Raw genomic sequence first — 5,543 nt, forward strand, 5'->3', positions numbered from 1 at the left:
TTTAGACTGCCAGCACTTTTTCTCAGGCAGAGCCCCATCAAACTCCACTCTCACATAGTAGGACCTCTGCAGGTTTCAGTTCAGATGTTTTGATTAGTCCTGGATAATAGCCAGGACTCAAGTTTCTGAGAGGAATAATCTTGCTAGGGCAAGAGCCCAGGCACTCTAGTCCACTCCTGATGTGTGAGTCCTACTGCCAGCAGGAGGAATGGGGGCTGGCTTGTGTTTGGGGGGAAAGAAGCAGAAGGCGAAGAGCTATCAAATCCCAGTAACTATTCCCTGTTTTGACTAAAGGCATGCCTTTCTGGAGTCTGGCAGTAGCACACAGTGGGTTAAGCGCAGGTGGCACAAAGCTCAAGACCTGTGTAAGGATCCCAGTTCCAGCCCCCATCTTCCCACCTTCAGGGGAGTCGCTTCACAAGTGGTGAAGCAGGTCTGCAGGTGTCTTTCTCTCCCCCTCTGTCTTCCCCTTCTCTCTCAATTTCTCTCTGTCCTATCCAACAATGATGACATCAATAACAATAATAACTACAACAATAAAACAACAAGGGCACCAAAAGGGAATAAATACATATTTTTAAAGTATTAAATAAATAAAGGCACGCCTTTCATGGCCTCAGGTATTTGGCATTGTCTCCTCTCCTTTGAAAAGGCGTTTAAATAAATGCACCTATTATACACCTTCTGGGAGGCAGGCAGTGGCACACCCAGTTGAACACACACATTACCATGTGCAAGGACCCTGGTTCAAGTCCCCAGTTTCCATCTGCAGGACGTAAGGTAAAGCTTGTGCTGCAGGTGTCAAATTCTGCCTTTCTCCCTCTTTATCACCCTCCTCAATTTTTCTCTGTCCGGTCAAATGAAAAAAAAAGAAGTCTGGATTCATCATGCAGGCACTAAACCCCAGTGATAACTCTGGTGGCAAAAAAAAAAAAAAAGAAAGGAAGGAAGGAAGGAAGGAAGGAAGGAAGGAAGGAAGGAAAAGAAAAGAAAAGAAATATATGTGTATATCCATGACCTAGCAATAAAAATTGCATGAAGAAAGCTGTTTAAAGCAGCTATATCATAATCGCCTCAAAGTGGGAACAATCCAGCATCAAGCAGCAGGAGAATGAGCAAACAGAATGTGTTTTATCCTTACTAGGAAACACTGCTGAGCAATAAAGAAGCAAACTGTCGTGATGAACCTTCAAGGCAGGCAAAGTGGAAGAAGGCAGACACAAGACAGATGAACAATTCCATTTCAACGCAGTTCTGAAACAGACAGAAGTAATCTGGAGTGATAGCAATCAGAACAGCGATTACGGGGTGGGGGGGCGGGGGGGATAATGGGTGAAGGGAGGAGTTGGTTTGACTGGAAAAAGATCAGAGGGGAAGTTTGGGGGCCACTGGAAATGTTCTACATCTTGACTAGGGATAGCTACACAGATTTGCCACAGTTCATCAAACTTAAAAATCTGCATGTTGCATTATTTCCTTGTGTAATATTTATTTATTATTGGATAGAGACAGAGAAATTGAGAGGGGAGGAGGAAGTAGAGAGGGAGAGAAACAGAGAGACAGACATCAGCAATGCTACTTTACCACTCGTGAAGCTTTCCCCGTGCAGATGAGGAGCATTATTTGTTAAGTTAACCTTTAGTTACAGCTCCTATACACAATGCTTGAGGCCTTTTAATGGCTGACTGATCTGGTGGGGGGAGAAATGGTTGTGACTTTCCCCCTGGACGTTACCTGGCCCGTTTCTCAAGCCAGTGCCTTGCCGGCATTTCCAGCATGCCTGTCTCTCCCTAGGCTCTCCTTGGACTCAAAGAAAACACAGGTCTGTCTTTCAGCACTTCTTCAGAGCTTTGCTCTCACAGTGTTCCCTCCACTCCAGACTAATCCCCAGTTTTCCATCATGCTTCACTGGACATGGTTTCCAAACTCTTCCTCCTTATAGCGTCCCTTTTCTTGGATGCGTTCCAGCGGTCCAAGGCCCATTTAAAGGGTAATCAATCCGCCCTTTCTAATGAACTCGACTATACTACTGAAATGGCTTCAGCAGGAGGAGGCTGGCTAGGAATCTGTGTTTGAAAGACCCGACAAGTCAAACTTTCCTTTTTTAAGGGAGAAGAGGAAACGAAAAATGTGGTGGGAGTCCCACAAAGCCCCCTGGGAGTGATTGACACACACTTAAGCATTCTCGTGTTTGTGCCATGCCAGGGGGCTGAGGCGTTCATAGATATAATTTGTAGGCTCCTGAGGAGAGGTTAAAGAGGGGAGCACAGATTCCTTTCAGCCTGCTCACTGCTCCCATGTCATCTGCCCAACCTTAATCAAGTTATCATATCAGCCCACTGTCTCCTGGACCTGGCTCTGAGTCTGAATGAGGAGGAAATTTGCAGACAAATTTCTAGCAGCGGGAAGTTGGTGCTTTCCTGTGAGGCTGGATGAAAAATACCTGTAACCTCTGCAGGCCTCCCTCCTACTCCTGCTGGGAGCTCAGTTCAAGTGGTCCCCTTATTTGATTAGGCCTCTCAGGCCCTCTCTCGTGTAGGTATCCAATGTACTGCCATGCACACAGGCTCCCTGAGAAGTAGAAAACATTAGAGTCTCTCTTTTGTGGAATTATGAGGAAGCTGAGTAGTCCAAGAGCTTGGTGTGTGTGTGTGTGTGTGTGTGTGTGTGTGTGTGTGTGTGTGTGTGTCCATAGATACATGTAAAAAGACACACAGATGTGGGTAAAGGAATGCTGCTTCTTGGCGATTGAGGTACTGATTTATCATTACTTTCTTCCATCACAGAACAACTGAGAGGTATCTCCAAATTCTCACAGTTCAAATGAATACATAACTAAGGTAGAGGAAGAAGGAACCTTCTTGCCCAAGTGTGATTTCTACTATTTTTATGAGTTGGCAAAAGCTTTATGATGTACATCATTTATGATTAATGGGCCGAATTTTCCTAATAAGGGTGTTTTTGATCCATGTTTATCTAATTCAAATGATGGCAGTACCAATTCTTTTATATTGAGAGTACACATGGAGGTGGTCTTTGTTCTCCAGCATGAGTACTGGACAGATGTGAGGATGTTGGTAGAGCTGGGCCTATCTATCTTGCTGTAGCATGTGTTATAAGCACATGCCTTCTCTAGACTCCCTTTCAGTTTTTATTGGTCTCCCCTCCTTCCTTCCTACCTTTCTTTCTTCCTTCTTTCCTTTCTTTCTTCCTTACTAGAGGGCTGCTCAGTTCTAGCTTACGGTGGTGCTAGGAACTGAACCCAAGGCCTTGAAGCCTCAGGTATGAAATCCTTTTTGCATAACCATTATGTCATCTCCTCTGCTGGTCTTTCTTTCTTTTTCTTTTTCTTTTTTGCCTCCAGGGTTATCTCTGAAGCTCAGTGCCTGCACTATGAGTCTACTACTCCTGGAAATCATTTTTTCTATTTTTATTGCCCTTGTTATTGTTATTGTTGCTGCTGTTGTTGGATAGGACAGAAAGAAATTGAGAGAGGAGGGGAAGAGAGAGTGGGGGAGAGAAAGATAGACACCTGCAGATCTGCTTCACCGCTTGTGAAGCGACCCCCTTGCAAGTGGGCAGCTGGGGGCTCAAACCAGGATCTTTATGCTGGCCATGTGTGCTTAACCTGCTGTGCTCGGCCCCCTATTTTTGTTTGTTTTTTAAATATGTGTTTCCCTACACAATCACTGAAAGAGAGAAAGGAAAGGAGTTGGCTCTTGATGAGGCAATATTCTATATTCATATTAGGAAGTATCAACCCAGCCAAGGGGAATAATGATGTGATTGATTGACTTATTGATACAGAAAAATAGAGGCAGATAGAGTGAAAGAGACCACTGCAACAAAGCTTCCTTCAGTGTGGTAGGTGCTGGATTCGAACCTGGGTCCTATACGTGGCAAAGCAGGTGCACTATCCAAGTGAGCTCTTTCTCCAGGTCCATGATAATATCTTCTGTCTTCAGGTGACCGAGGTTTATTGATATTACCAGAATCTGGCCTGAGAGAGGTGTTTGCAGCTTGGGGAAGACTCTTACAAAGAGAAGAGCTGGAATGGTTGAAACTGAACTCTCTGAGCCAGTTGGGGAAGGTGCTGGGTTATAAGAAGTGGAGATATCATTCATTCATCCATTCATCCCTGAAAAGAAAAAGGGAAAAAGGAGACACCACACCCTTCTCCAAAGCTCAATGCCTATTGATTTATTCCCTCTAATAGGCAGCACACCCGAGAGCCCACTGTCTGGGGCTTGTTAGTGTTTTTTTTTTATTGAGAGAAACCCCAGGCTCCTGTGTTCCCACAGTGGCTGGATTCAGAGGAGCAGGGTGGGGCAAAAAGTGGGGAGGTTTTTCTTTGGCACCATAAAGGCCTTCACAATGTCTGCTGGAATGTCAACGGTTAAAGAGGCCTTGCTGCACAGAAGGGCACTCAGGCAGCAATCGGGAAATAAATGTGATTTTCTGAATTCCTTGGCAGCTGGTGACAAAAAGCCAGGTATGGCGCCGCAGCAGGGGTGATGGCTGCAGAAGGCTGTGTGCAGTGGGGCGCATCGCTCTGCCCAAGACAGAGCACCACCAGGCCCTCTGCAAAGGGACCTGGTCCTTGCAGAGCCTGCACCCCTATATCCCAGGCTGGGTCAGCTGCTCCAGGCTCCAATGGAGATATCATTCATTCATCCATTCATGCCTGAAAAGAAAAGAGAAAAAGGAAACACCAGTCTCTGCTGGCTGTTGGCCTAAGCAGGAACTGAGTGCAGGACACAACCTTCGAAAGAAGCCTTCAAAAGCAAAGACTTATTTATTTGTTCACTTACTTGCTTGTTTATTTGTTTATGTTTTAGCCAGAATACTGCTCAACCCTGGCTTCTGGCTGGTGAAAAAGAAAAAAGACCTCTCTCTGCCAGAGTCTTCCCCAAGAAAAAAAGACTGAAAAGAGACCTTGGAGTTTCAGGCACAAAAGTCTGTTACGTAACGAGTGTGCTATTTCCCCCACCCTCTGGGTATTTCTTGCTGAATGTGTTAAGCTTTGAAAGTCTGTTGATGAAGGCTTGGCATATAGCACCACCAGTAGTGCCAAAGACTTTCTCATGCCTGAGACAACAGAGGTCCCAGGTTCAAGTCACTCTCTCCCTCTGCTCTGGTTAAATATCATAGAAAGGGATGGGAAGGAGGAAGGCAGATAGACTCCTGAATAACTAATCTGTATGTATAATTTTAGAAGATCACCAGAAATTACCCTTTCCTGAAGTTTCCCCAAATTCTCCAACTCCCCCTCCCCCAAATGAGCTGGCAATTCCTTTGTTTTTATTGAGTTATGATTTGTCATTCCCTGGATCTTGCCTTCCTGTTCTATGTTCCTTTGAACATAGTGAAACTTATTCTTCCTTTGATGCCAAAGCAGAAGTGCTGGGGAAAACAAAGCAAAACAAAACAAAACAAAACAAAAACCTGGAAAAGTAGTTGCCAGTTGTCTTAGGGCAGGAACATTGTTTCATTCGTTCATTCCAAAATATTTAAGAAGCTCTGCTCATTAGCCTTATACTAAT

This window comes from Erinaceus europaeus, chromosome 9 (genome assembly GCF_950295315.1).
Source record: "Erinaceus europaeus chromosome 9, mEriEur2.1, whole genome shotgun sequence".
Lineage (NCBI taxonomy): Eukaryota > Metazoa > Chordata > Mammalia > Eulipotyphla > Erinaceidae > Erinaceus > Erinaceus europaeus.